We start from the raw sequence: 15,213 nt of genomic DNA, 5'->3' as shown, positions 1-15,213 counted from the left end.
AATTTAGATAGAAATGCACATGCCTCATATTCAGAAACTATTTAAGTGGCTTATGTCAGAAAACGTAATTCAGAAAAATAAAAGATTTAATGTAAAAATTCAAGTCAAGTGAAAAATACAACTGGTCAAATCCAGAAGCTGAAATTCACAATATCAAAGGAAAAGCACTGAAGCCTGAATGGATCTGGTCCAACCTCTGAGCTGGTCTCCAGGAGCTCACCATATACACTATCTCTGGAGGGGGATCCACTCAGTCCAGGAACATTTAAAATTGTAGATGAGTCATGTGATTGATCTGATCAGCACATTAATGACATCACAGAGACCGCCTCTTTTCACCTACGTTGCATGACTAAGACTTTGTTTCATCCAGACTTGATTATTGTGATGTTTTGCTGTGTTATCTTCCCTCACACTGTCTGATTCTGCTGAGGCTTCAGATCAAACTTTAAACTCTTCTTTACACCTGAACTTTCAGTCAGCTCCTTCTTCTTTTACTGTGTCAGACTTTGTACCTGTTACCAGTGTAACACCGGAGCATCGTCCTCAGTCTCAATGAATCAGTTAAACCCAGTAAATGAACGCAGTAGAGTCCATGTCGTCCTGCTGATGAGATTATACTGTAAACTTTCTAAAAACCACTGCATCACTTATCTCTGTTTGTCCCCTCAAACATATGAGTGTCCAGACCATCTCTCTCTCTCTCTCTCTCCTCCTGTAGAGAGCTCTGACTGCAGACCACCTGCTGGTCCGTGATCCTGCTCAACATCCATATGATAATAATAATAATTATGATATCACTACCATTACTATGACTTTTTATCTAGGTTTGGGCTGATGTGGAATATCTTGATGTTTTTCATAATATTGGAACATTTTTTCCGTTTTTCACAGTCTGGCCATCCTGTAAAAAAAAAAAAAAAAAAGAGCCCACAGGTCGACTCTCCAGCAGGTTATTATGACCCATAGTTACATTTTGTTGCTAGGTGACATCTAGTGGCTTTAGTAATTATGACAGGAGCAAAAGGAAAAGTGCGTGATGTGGTATAAAGAGAACACAGGAATATGATACAGGAGAGCGGTTTTCGATTTCCATGTGAAAGTAGCTGTTTTGTATTGTAACCATGACAACAAAGACTGTAATGTTGAGGAACTACTTATTTTAACCCAAGTCCCAACCTTTTCCTAAACCTAACCAAGCCATGACTGTTATTATAGTAACCAATGGCGACACAGGTAAGTACGCCGCTGTCGGTACAGTCTGTGTGTTTATTATTGTAACCATGACAACCGAGATCCGGTACACCTGCCACCGTAGGGGCACTATGCAGGAGCCATTCCTATGGGTCGTATCAGAAGGTTGGAAAAAAACAACCTATATGGTTGTTCTGGTTGGAGAAACATACAATACAATAATATCATCATATATTGGTAAAAAAACAACAACAATACAACAATATGTATAATATAATAATATAAATGTATTATAAAAAAGAACCCTCACATGACATCTACTGTGATTTGGTGTTATATGAATAAAATTGACTTGACTTCATGTGTGCAGTAAGGCAACAGACAACCATAGTCCTGCTTTGAATCAAGGCAGGTCAGATTTTAATCGTGGAATCACCTCATAGAATTGAAAATGGGGTCAGTTGATAATGTTTACTTGTAAACAGTTTTTTTGTTTTTGTTTAAGGCCAGTTTCAAACATTGTCAAGACCATATTGATTTTATTACAATTATTTGACAAAGCAAATACATGAATGCTTTTATAAGCTAGAGTGAATTAATAAACTCGTCTGTGTGGTCAGGGGCAGAGTTGGAATAAAAACTGGTCCAAGCTGGCCCACCAAAACCCAGTCATAGGTTTATTAATTTATTAATTATATATTATTATTATTATTATTATTATAGTAGACCAGTTACAGGTTCAGTGACAATTTTATTTTAATAGTTTAAAGAAAACCTCTTTCATGTTATACTCCACAACTACAACACACAGCTACAGTCAGAAAAATGACCATGTAACTGTTACTACAGGTCAGCCAGGGATGATCAGACTGGACAGTAGAGCAGTAAATACAACAGCAGACATGTCTGACTTTGGATGTATTTGTTCTTTGGGCTTCAGTTGTGGCTGCCCTCAGTACACCTGGACACATAGAGTCACACAGACAGAGACCACTGTGTGACTAATGGCAGATATCTGAATCTGTGTTTCCTTTATATACATTTTGCAGCGGCAGCTCACTGCTGCAAAATATCACCACACCCGGAGAGAGAGAGAAAGGTAGATTTAACTAACATTAAGTTAGATTTTTATTTCCAACTGATATTCAGTCTAAACGCTGCTGTACTACAGGTACAACAAAACCCCTTGTGGTAAGACTGGCCATTGAGAGCACCAGGACAAATCCCAGTGGGCAGCTGTGGTACAGGTATGTGTTCCGGGACAGGGCCCAGTTTACGATTGATTAATTTGTCTTTGACAGACAAACAGTGGAGATTTCATCAGTCCAGTCTGGGTAATGGGTTGTAACCATAAATATCTCTGTTTAGCTTCAGATGGTTTTCTGTAAAGATGAAGGTCATTCCAGCAGTCTGCCTCTTGGTTGGTACTAGGGTTGCTACCTGTTCCGGTTTTCCCAGGGTTGTTCACTTTTTTGAGCGAATGACCCTGAAAACTAATATTCTTTCTCGGGAAACGAATGGTCCAGTTATTTCAGAAAATTTAGAATTTCATTGTTTCAGGTAAAACCTCATTTGTTTCCGACTACTGCTTTTCTGTTTCCCTCCTGGTTATGTCCAATCTTGTGTCCGTAAATGTATGAAAACAGCTACAACAGTGACAATGCCTATACTTTTATTTGATTGGTAGCAGAATATAAAAGGTTAACTTATTACCTAGCAACTGCCGTGGGCATCCACATCCACGACCCCAGGCAGGGAAGATTGAGGTGGGGGTTAGCACGAGTGTTAGTTAAAAAAAAATTTGTCCATGGGGTTGTCTGTGTAGTTTTTTTTAAACTCACATTTAGTGAATTTTTTGATTTTTTTTTAAATTCACATTCCCATTACTCGTTAAGTACTCAATTTCAAATTGTGCATCAAGCAGATTAATGGAAACACACCAACTGTCTCACCAGTAACTTAACAACACGCCCCCACCAGCACAGCCCCTGCTCTGTTATAACACAATCCTGCTTCTGGTCTGAAGCCAGACTAAGCACTAGGAGCTGAAATCAGGTGAACAGTCAGGGTCATGTGACTGAAAGCAGTTGACCTGTCGTTGAAGGAGAACGTGATAAAAGCAGTTGAAGTGTTGGAGCTAGAGAACGAGTCACTGGATCTTGTATTACGTTTTTGTCAGTTTACCTTTGTTTACTCCTCCTGAGCGGAGACTTACCCTGAATGTGAACCTATATACAGTGTGTCTGATCCTAACCACTCATCTAAATTTAGATCAAAGTCATTTACATCAGAGGAGAGGAGCTCGAGGCCTCAGTTTGTGGCCGATTTAGACAAACTGTCTCCATTCAGCTTATGTGAAGTCCAGTATCAGGTCCTGAATGTGACCAGTGACACAACCTGATATGCAGGAGTCTCTCGAGCTCTGACACACAACATGTGTCTCAAACATGTTTCATTTAGTCCAAACATCTACAACTAAAAGGCAGACAGTCACACACACACACACACACACACACACACACACACACACACACACACCCACACCCCACAGTGACAGAGACCCTCTGCTCAGTCCTCTCAGCTGTAGTTCTTGTCTTCAGGTCTTCAGTCTGTCTCCTGGTCTGGGTCTGTGTGGGGGTAATTTGGGCGAGAGGCTTGTTGCATGTGGTCCCTCCACCTGTCCTTACTGGGACTCTATTTCTGGGTCTCACACTGAACCTGACTATGTCTCGCCTAGCAACAGTGCCTGTATATATATGTATACACTGTGTGAGCGTGCGTGTGTGTGCGTGTGTATGTACATGTGTTATTCCAGAGCTGTACAGGCTCATATGGACCGGCTGTAACAGCAGAACTGTGACCCAACTGAACCCTTCAGCTATAACAGGGCTGAGACTAATGTTGGCTCCAGGATCCAGTTTAATGAACCTGACGTGTTGCTGGTCTGAGATACAGAGTGTGTGTTGAATGAGTCTGTGTGTGTCTGTTGTCCGACTCGTCTGTGTCTCCTTCTGGTTTTTAACAGTTAGACTTCAGACCCTTTGAACTCATCAACCATTCCTCAGTGAAAGAGGTTTACCATTCATCAGACCCACTTGATGAGCAACCTATCAAATCAACCAACCCTGTTAAGGTGGTATTTAAAAATCAATGTACAATAAAAACTGCACCAAAATAATATAATAATAATAATAATAATGTTTGCTACATGTCTTTGTGAACCATATATTACTGATGGTTTGTGGTTGGGTCAGTCAAGTGTTTATATGTTACCCTCTGTTTTACATACACGTCCAGTAGAGGGCCACCCAGACCCAGACCCAGACCCAGACCCAGATCCAGGAGCCGGTTTCACAAAGATATTTCAGACTGGTCTGTAGTGTTGGTCCAGTCTTCATTTTGCTCATAGATCTGTTCAATAATAAGTCAGACCGTTTCACAAAAATAAAGACAGATCAAAGATTCTATGACAGACACATTAGACACCTTACCTCCAGGCTAACTGAGGCCTAAGACCAATGTTACCATGGTAACAATCAATGACACTTGTGCTGACCAATAGCACCCAATAAGAAACAAGAAAACATGCCTCATAATTTGCGGTTTGTGAACATTGTTATAGAGAGAGCAAAGAGATGGGAAAGAGTTTTTAGAGACTGCAGTTTTTTTTCAGGTTTTTTGTATTGTTTCATTCTTCAAGTAAAATGTCCTTGTAACTGTTGAATTATTTCAGTAGATAAACATTTTTTGCTGGGTAAACTGAGCTCAGTGGTTGGATGCAGTTCTTCGGTCTGCCATTTTTTAATTTTTTTCCTTTACTGATCATATTTTCACTTTAACATGTTGACAACCAACCATCTACAAACCAACACTCTACACAGTCTTCCAGAGATCCAGATCCTGAACCAATGAGGAGCCTGAACCACAACAGTGAAGCTGTGAAACAGAAACAAGGAGCTGAAAGACTCAGTGACGCTCTGCAGAGTCAGAGATGATCACCATTTACTCCTCTGATCCATTGATCATATAAAAATATTGATCTCATATATACGTTTGAGCACAGCTGCACATGAAATAAGAAATGGACGGAATTATTCATCAGCTGGTTGTTGTTTCTGGGTTTTTACTGATACAGTCAAAAAGTTTTACAAAAAGTATCAACAGTTCACTTTCAGCAGGTACGTATGAGCATCTGAAGTGTCAGTGAGTGGTCATTCTGAATCATATGTGAGAGTTTTATTTTAATTAATATTTCAAAATGAAAAAAAGAAATCTAGTAAAACTGTGTGTTTAAGTTTAGTTAGAATTATATCACAATAAATGTATAACCAATGAAAGAACAGTGCTGAATGTAACTGCTTCAAAGGTTAACAGCAACAACAACAACAATCACAACTGTTTATTAAAATATATTTATCATACAGTGAAAACATCAACCACACAGTACAACACCGGGTACACATGATAAACCATCCTAGGATAGTGAGACTATACTGTGTGTGTGTGTGTGTGTGTGTGTGAGAGAGAGAGAGGCAGTGGGCGTGTGTCCACAGGAGGGAATAACTGTGAGAGAGTGAGCAGACAAAGGATTTTCAGCAGAAAGCAGGAGACTGAAGTTTCCACCATGAACTCACCACTTTTCACTGAGACGACCATGTTGGAGCGAGGATGTGAGCGTCATGTTAGAACAGAATCAGAGTTCAGACATACTTCACAGCGAGCAGAGAATGAAGTTGGTCAAAGACCAGACAACAACACAAAATACATTCACAATAAAAACCCACCAAGCAGCAAATGTTGATATGGAAGCATTTATCATCAACACACAGTCCTGTACCTGACTTCACCTGGATGTCATCCTGGTTTAGTGTTCACCAGATGTGTCCTTGTGGTGAGCAGATGCAGTCCGGTGTCTCCTGGCTCGTCAGGTGGTTCGGGGTCTTACCTCTCTGCCCGGGTCCAGTGTGGGAAGTGATGGAGGGACTCCAGAGAGGGAGTTCATCACCTTTTATCTCTTTGAAACTGTGTGGCTCGCAGTAAAAGTGAACTGGTTACAACAGCTAATTAACAGATGAACAAGACAATGTTATTGTACAGTAAAAAACCTAGTGGTGATGGAAGAACACACAGTCCTTTTCTCTTTGTCCTGATCTCTGTACGGCTGGAGCAACGGCACCACAGAGGGAGGCAGAATTTAGTGTGAGCACAGGTTTTCTTTATAAACACCAATGACATGACTGTAAATGCTGGGTCCAGTGGTGGACTTCAGGCAGGACATGTGAAGCCTCTACATCATCAGGTTATACATGGAATTGACAGGAAGTAGTTGCAGTTGGTTAGTTGCACAAAATACTACGAGTGAAGAACAGCAAAGACAGTTGTAGCATTAAAATGTAGACTGCTAGTAAAGACAACAATTGTATTTCGTTATCCATGTTTTGTTCACCACTGGTAGTTGAGGCTGATAAGGTCCAATCAGGGAGAGACTGTAGATGTCTTTATCATCGTTTCCAAAGGTCTCAGTTTCTGCCCGTCCAGACTACAACACAACCCCAGAGTTTTCAAACTGAAACAGGTCCAGCAGATTATCTGAAAGTCTCTGTTTCAGTGGCTGGAAAACTCCAGAGTTCGCCTCAAAACCAGGTATATGTCTGGACTGTGTATGGTCAATCTGCGAAATTGATGAAGTAGTTGAAAACTGTTGTGGATCCTCTGTTAATGCCCCCTGATGACGTAATAGAAACTGTGCGTGCCAAATAATTTTGAAAGACCAACAGCCAGTGGGGAAACTTCAATACTCAACCAACCAATGGTTTAACTTCATCACAAACTCGACAGTCAGTGGGCGGCCGGGGGGGAAATGAAGAACCACACTAACTCCCAATGTCAGAGACCATCTTTGAACAGAGACTGGGATTACCAGCTCTGCCTATATACAACCACCTGTTATCATGTGACCAAAGTCCATTGGGTGAATGAAGAACATGGGATGTAGTTAAATGCTGTAAGTGAGACACAGATACTGTTCAAAGGAGAACGTTGCTGCGAACTGTGCTAGCTGTGTTTGTCCTTGGCTTGTTTGTTGTCCATCACCATGGACACTGGATCTAGTTTGGTTTTATCAATTCATAGAAGACTTCTACCATATTTTATTTGAATGACATCAACTACTGTACCAGAGACACCGTCTGTCAAGATGTAGTTAATACTTCATTAAAGACACGAAGGAGTCAGAGAATCTGATTCAGACCTGTTGGTGGACAACAGACGGATGTTCATGATGTAGTTCTTTTTACTTTAGTAGATTATTAGTACTCTAACTGTAAACTCACCCTCCTGTGTATGGTGCATGTTGTTGGCTACATGCCATACAGTACCAACACCTCATAATCCCCAGATGTCCCCATAACCAATATTACATTAGCCTTTCTTATTGAGGTCTTTTGTACAGTGAAATAATAGGCAGAGCTTCCCATAAGCCCCGGCTGCTGGCCAAATGGCCAACTGCTCACTGAGGTCCAGACATATTCATGTTTGATTCTGATAAAATATTCTGATTAACAAGTTGTGATTCACTCTGAGTGAACGTTTTATAACCACAAGCCTCAAGACAATGTGAGTAGCATGATGACACAGAAACATCGTCTGTATCAGTCCCATCTGTGTCCTGAGTAGAGAGTTACAGTTGTCTTCAGTGTTTGATATTAATATAGTATATTAGAAAAATATTAGTAAAATAACTGATGATCAAAACGATGGCACAGACAGGAAACGTCCTCACTAGATGAACAACACTGAACTTGACGACTGAACAGCTAGAAATAAAAAGTCACTGAAACTAAATTTTCCAGAAACACCACACAGACCTTTATGGACTGAATGAATGAATGACCTTTATTGTGATTTTACAGACACACTACAAACACACAGTAAAAGAGGCCTCTGTCATTAGGAAACTGTAGCTGTATAGCTGTTTGGTCATTGACCAATTATACAAACTAATGTCAGATGTTTTCAAAATAAAACTTGATGTAATGAAACTTCCTGTACATTTATAAATGCACAGTTGTAGTTATCACAGAGTCACCTTCTCCTGCTTTGTGTGAACATTCATAATTCAGACCTGTTACCTGCACATAGGTGTGAAGTTATCAATAGAGAATAAAATACAGAAGACCCAAGTGGAAACAGGTTTTTTAAAGAAGGAAACTGAATATTTGTATCATTTCTAATTCAAGGTTTGAATTGGTTTTAATTTAAATTTTTGTAAAGAATATTTCAATTCAGAACTAATGCCATATTAAATGTAGGCTAAATGTATAAATAGATCAGTTAATAGATAACCGATCAGCTATTTTACTGATGCATCATGTGATTTAGTTTTGGATCCTAATAATTTTCTACATGAATCAGACAAACATGTTTTTGTTTTATAGAGCGGGTCGAGGAACCAGACAGAGAACCATCAGAACCATGAATGTTCTCATTAGTCAGGAATAGGCCTGGTTTTAAATATTAACAGCTATAACAAGAAGCCTAATTCTCCTTTACAATAATTCACTACATTAATCCAATCAGGTAGACGAACTCATTAAAATATGCAATAATTAATATCAGTGTATATGGTGAAATAGTGGCATTAGTGGACATCAAATCTGGGCTCATGGTCAGAATTTTTCTCCAGGGGGACATGCTAATATTTGCTAATTGCTAATTACCAATGAACACCAATGTAATTATTTGCAGGTATTTGGTCATAAACCAAATTATTAGACAAATGAAACCTGACCTGATGGTGGCGCTAGAGGAAAAGTCAGAGGATCACAAATGTTATCACAGTTCATCCTGAGGGGACTATGAATGCGTGTATCACATCATGTCCACACAGCCAGTGGGTGTAGAGACAGTTAGAGACAACAATATCCACCTCGTGATGGTTCTCCAGGAACAATCATAGGATCATCACAGTGATCCGGCTCTAACTTCCTGAAACTGTGAGCATCATGGCTGCCAAGACTTCATGGCAGTCCAGCCAGTGATTGTTGACATATTTCAGTCCTTCAGTCTGGACCAGAGTGGTGGACAGACCAACACTGAATGTGGGACAGACCGAAATTGGAGCCTCACAGTAGCATGGCTAAAAATACTTTACTTTAAATAATTCAATAAGCACACAATGTTATGTTGCCAAGTGGTGGATAAAGTATTGACCAAATCATTTCCTGGTATCATGATCACATTTGTGTCTGCTGCAGAAGTGATGACTGTAGACTTTAAATCAGTTTCCTGGATTAAAACCTAACATTAGTTCTGAACGTGAACACAGTCTCTGGAACTTCAGAAACCGCATGTATGATTTCTTCACGTCTTCAATCACATCTATTTTGTTTTTAATTTATTTATTTTACTTTGAAAAATAAAATAAGTGAAAAAAATGATCACCTGTTTATAGTAATGACTCTCGTACCCACAGAAAGGATTGAGTGAAACTACAAGAATACAACTTGTGAAAATCAGTTCTTTTACTTTAGTAGGATTTTTCATGCAGCACTTTTAGGTGTAATGGAGTTTTTACTTTTGCTTAATAAAGGATCTGAATATAAGTGAGTCAAGTGAAAACCAACCATGGCACTAAAGTGTTTACATGGAAAGGATATATTTTTACTCTTGGTGTATTTCCACCACGAGTTTGCTCTTATATTTCATAATTTCATTTAAATTGGTTTTAAAGCAAAGGGCTGCGGGTCGGACTCAAGCCCATGGCCGCTGCGGTTAGGACTAAGGCTATGTGGTATGCGCTCTACCAGGTAAACCACAGAGGCGCCTCCAACTTTAAGTATTTTATATACTCTTGGATATTTTAATTTACTGCATAACATATTTTATCTACTCATTATAGGTTGCCAAAGATTGTATTGCACTAGAGCTGAACAATATGAAAAACATAATGTGACTGTGATTTCACATCACGATTTCAGGTGGATAGTAATTTTTTAAGTATAAAAAAAATATAAAAATGATGATGATGTGATTTTTGTTGGATCTTTACCAAACAATCATGTTCCTTTACATGAATATGATCTGGGGGGCTGGGGCGTCTCTGTAGCACCACAACGCTTCTTACTTTCATCAAAAAAATTCAAGCTCTTGTGATTTGGATATTGCACTTTGTGATTTCGATAATATTTCGATTAATTGTCCAGCCCTAACGAGAACAGTAACAGGGTCAGGGTCAGGTGATGCAGGAGAAGGACGTGTGGTCCGACCTCATCAAGAACCTAAAGTGTTCTGACTGGCCACACCTGATGACTGAGTGAAAAGCTGCTGGTCGCAGAGAGGAGGAGATATGATATTCTTTTAATATGGGGATGAAAGCACATATTTTCAGACCGTCTCTCCTGTAACACAGTCATAGTGTTGTTCATGTGTAAAGAATAAAGAGAAATGTGAGAAAAGGTGTTGCCCACTTTCTCAACGGCATATAGCTGACCAATCAGTAAATGAATGCATAAAAGTCATATTTCTGTTCTGGAGAGTTTCAGAAATTGTTGGAACCAGACCACAATCCCCTGTCAGAGGACATGTAGCAGTGTCTCAGCACTGAGGGAGGTGGGACCCCTGTGAGATGACCCGATATGCAGATCTTCACTGTCAGGGTCATGAGAACTGTAGGATCCTGAAACCAGGTCATGGGCAGCTGAGGTTGGGAAACTGTGACCTACAGCTGAAACAGAATATTGAATAAGAGCTTGTCTGAGATCCTGAATTATGTTTTTATCTAAACTGTGATCAGACACAAACAGCTGATGAGATGAAGGGTCATATGAGCATGCATGGCATCCATACAGCGTATGTGTATCATGGTGTCTGGTAGGCTAAATGACTGATGCTGCTAACTACAATTAATAAGTGAGTCCTTTCACATTTATTTATTTAAACTCTGTTCATTTTTTTTTCTTTTACATTATTAGGTTATTGTTTTTAAACTTATGACGTCACATCAGGTTTAAACTTTTTTTAATTGAAATGTATTGTGGCAGTTAGTCATATCAGTGTGTTTTATTTGAATAGAGATGGCAGACAGTTTGCTAATTCCTGAAGCTAACCTTCTCCATCGGCTAGCTAAATGTACATTAATGGCATTTGTGCGTGTTGAACACTGACGGGAGCACTGGCAGCTCCATTCCCAGAGGCTGTAACCCAGTCTTATATTTTATTCCTCTTTGCCTGTGTCATTCCTGCTTCGTTTTGTTTTTGTCTCTCTGGCACCGCCAAGTGCTGAGAGAGAGGAGGGTATGTCGGAGTGTGAAGTGCTCCTCCACTCCTCGCTGAAAGCACCCTGCAGTAGCAGCATGGTAATTCTGCTCCTCTATCTTTCCTCTGCATCATGTTTACCTAGCAACAAGCATCACCCGCGGCTGGCCATCCCATTGGTCATTTGAAAACGCACCGGGGACCAATGGCAGGGCTGTTGCCATGGTACAGTGTATAGTTGCCGGGTGGAATTTTGCTGCAAGGCACGTGAGTCTCAGAGTCTGCTTGCCTCCCCGCGCTGCCGTTGTAATCTCCGCTGTCTGGCCGTTAGTACCGCTGAACGTGACTTAGTGGAAGCCAGTCAGTTACTGTGTGAAGGAAAATACTGACGTTTGTTCACATTTTCACTAATATAACCACACTCATGCGCCTCACAACAGACAAGAGAGGGAAGAGCGGCTGAGCAGAGAACAGGAAAGGGCTGCATCTGATTCCACAGCCTGTTTAAGTCCACTGTTCACAGGCTGCTGTTCTGCCAATGTGCTGTATCATTACCTAACATGTACTGAAGCAGCATTTCAGCTTGTACCGAGCTTTAAAGGTGCTCACAACCATCTTTAGTATTTATTTTAAAAAAATGATGAGAAAATAAATTAAAAAAATCTCTAATAAAGTAATTTTTATCACAGCTACTGTAGCTCAACAAAATCAAACCCTGAAAATGCTAAGACATAGATTCAGATACTGATGATTCATGTTGAGACAAATTAGAGCACAAGAGACTGTAAGTGCTTATTTATTATGTGTACCAATGTGCATTTATTTGTTATTGCAAATTACAGCAGTCCTGGGATAGTATACTTAAAAGTGTAAATGTTATAGATATAAATAAAAATTAAATTCAAGTTTTAAATTAGCCTTTTGTCTAATTTCTGTTGTGAATCCTTTTGCTTGAAATAAGCTTTCTATACAGGGCACTGAGTTAACATGTATAATATCTTATATATACCGGTACATTTGACACGTGCCAAAATATTAGTTCAGTGACTTTTATACTACATATATATGTTGAATGTTATTCCTTCTGTTATAGGGATTGATTTTCTTTTCAGAAAAAAAGTTTGTTAATGACATTTCTCAACACTACATCTTTTTTCAAATAATAATGACCTACTGTGTGGTGGTCAACAGTTAATATGATCACTTAGTGAACCAGCAGAGAACCTACAGAACAGTAGTGTGTGTGTTTGTACTATATGCATGTCCTGTCATCCCAGCACACACACACATACACTTTTTCACCTGTTGCTCATCTGTCTGTAATTGTGGAGCTGAGATAATTGTGGTGTTTGCGTTGCATGATGAGAAGAAATGTGGTACCCTCCATGTTTCTCCTTAGTGCAAAACACACATATGCACACAGTAGGCCGGTGGAAAGCCAGCTGAGAGTAGTTGAGCTCTGTCTTCCTGTCCTGTGTTTCTGCCCAGCTACTTTCTTACATCCTGTTGGTTGTGTATCTCATGGTGTGCCTGCCCATACAGAAATAGAGCTGACATAAAATCAAAATGAACATGCATGCTCGGGTGAAAAGTCCTGGTTTTGGCCTAAACACGGTGTCAGATGGTCTTTAGTCACTGTTAAGTCTGCATCAGCTTCTTTTGTCACACCTCAGTACACATTTCCCTGTGACTGGTCAGGAGAACCTTTATTTCCTTTGTTGGCGTGTTAGTCCCTGTATACATTTCCTGATGAAAAGGTAATAGTGCCAACATTATCTTTTCACTGTCTAATTTTAGTCATGAAATCAACAGATAGCTAAACTCAGAATGTTAAAGTAAACGTGTAGCAGATGCTGCCATGTGGCCTTAAAGTCCATCATGTAAAAATGTTACTTACGGTTCCTGTTGTGTTAGTGCTAGTTCATGTATTTGAAGAAGGTCATCCTCTATAATGTTACCGTTTCCTACATATGCTAAACTTAAGTCCATCTGGCTCTGCCCCTATGACCCTTTTACTTAAAGAGGAAGATAGGGACATTTTATTACATAGGAAGAAGAATTAGTTTAATAAAGTTCAGTGAAGATATAAAGTATGTAACATTGTTTGGGCCTGAATTAACAAAACAGTCAGAGTTTTCCTGGACTCTACAATGACAAAATAGATATAACAAAATACAGAAAACACTAAAACGAGCATTTGATATCAGCTTCTCATTTAAGAAAAGTAAGAACAATAAGTTCATTATTTCGACTGTTTATTGTGGAGATATTGTGATGAATTATTTTTTGAAAACAATGGATTGCAGATGATTTTTATCTTGATTAAAGTTGCCACATATTACAAGAGATGATTAAACACACACACCTCTTCTCTGATGCTTCTCATGTTTTTTTCTCCTTGTTTGGTTTAGTGGACAAAACAATGTTTTCTCTGTATCTGATTCATTGTAAATCATCATCATCTGCTGCATCAGCTGTGATTTAACTGAATTCATAGCTCATGTAACATTTGTTATGGATTTCACATGTGAAATGTGTTTCTGGTCTCATGTACACAGGTTCAATTTGGTTTGGATCATAGTGGAGTGGCAGTCCCACAGAAAACTTGACCTGACAAACGGTTGTCTTCTATGGAAGTAAGTGTGTGTGACGTGCACACACTTCACATGCTTCATGCTTTACATTGTCATTGCTCCCACTCAGACCAGACAGACCCAGTCACCATGAGCTGGGAACTGGGCATTTTTGAGGCAGACCTCCTGTAGTGACACATCTGGATGTGATTAGCATACATTGCTGCTGTGCTTTGTTGCTCTTTAATGTTACTTCCTGCTTGTTTATGACTTATCTCTGAGACGGATCATTTTAATGCAAGCTGTATAATTATAGCACGTTATTAGGCCATGCCATCTTATTTTAGCTGTGACTGGTCAGCTGTTTTTCACTGTGTGGGAGTGCAGTGATTTGGACCATGGGTTCTGGAGTCTGAAGCTTTAGTGGATCACCAAGGATAGCTGCAGGAACTGGAGTCAAAGGGACATTACAAAGCCAAATACAGTAATTACACTGACTGAGGTTTGCCTTGTTTTGCAAATGAAACACACTTTATAATAAATTGAAGATTTCTAAATAACATTGAGCTCAGTTATTACTGTAGGTTACCATTACAGGGCTTCATGCACAGTATTAGAATATGGCTTATTACTGTATCACCTCAGAATAACAAAACAATATGGACTCAAATCAATACAACAATACAGCAATTAAGTTGTAAATTGCAGCAATAAACAACGGAAGAAGCTGTCATGTTCAGAGAGTACCATACTGCTGTTCCTAAATTCCAGCCACAGGATTATCGTGGGAGCTCTTACCTTTGTACAGCAGGTAATTACAGTAAGCAAACTGCAGTGGACCAGTACTTTATTCATTACACATTACTGACTGATTAATCTGCACAAAAGAAAGAAAGAAAGAAACCAAAAGAAAGAAAGAAGTGACACACATTTGTCAGTGCAGTGTGAGTTGTTTGAGGGTGAGTTTTCCTTTAAGGGGGTGTCAGCTGGTGTATGACAGTGTTTGTGTGCTGAGCTGTTCCCAGGCAGCATTGTGCCTGATTTAGCCGGAATGCTCGGATAGCAACAGTAACAACTTTTAGCTTTGGCTGCTTTGTGAGGAGAAGTCACACATCTCAGCTGTACAGAGTCACTCAGTGACCATGTGCTTATGGAAGCCTTTGCCCCCGCTCCCCTCCCCCCACGCACCCAC

At 39.7% G+C, this 15,213-nt stretch overlaps 1 protein-coding gene across 2 annotated transcripts in view; it reads left to right on the top strand.

Annotated features, from left to right (window-relative positions):
* dyrk1b (dual-specificity tyrosine-(Y)-phosphorylation regulated kinase 1B) overlaps positions 1–15,213 on the top strand; it is a 50,607-nt gene that overhangs the window by 8,514 nt on the left and 26,880 nt on the right. The window contains exon 2 of one of the 2 annotated variants that reach the window (XM_087177197.1): positions 14,007–14,084. The exons of the other annotated variant lie outside the window; for it this stretch is intronic. The gene's annotated coding sequence lies outside the window, so the exon portion shown is untranslated. The remainder of the gene's footprint in view (positions 1–14,006; positions 14,085–15,213) is intronic. 2 annotated transcript variants of the gene reach the window in all.

Source organism: Seriola lalandi, unplaced genomic scaffold, assembly GCF_002814215.2.
Source record: "Seriola lalandi dorsalis isolate HSWRI2012SDOR001 ecotype SW California unplaced genomic scaffold, Sedor1 jcf7180002054583, whole genome shotgun sequence".
Lineage (NCBI taxonomy): Eukaryota > Metazoa > Chordata > Actinopteri > Carangiformes > Carangidae > Seriola > Seriola lalandi.
This window is presented reverse-complemented; position numbering and strand designations above follow the sequence as displayed.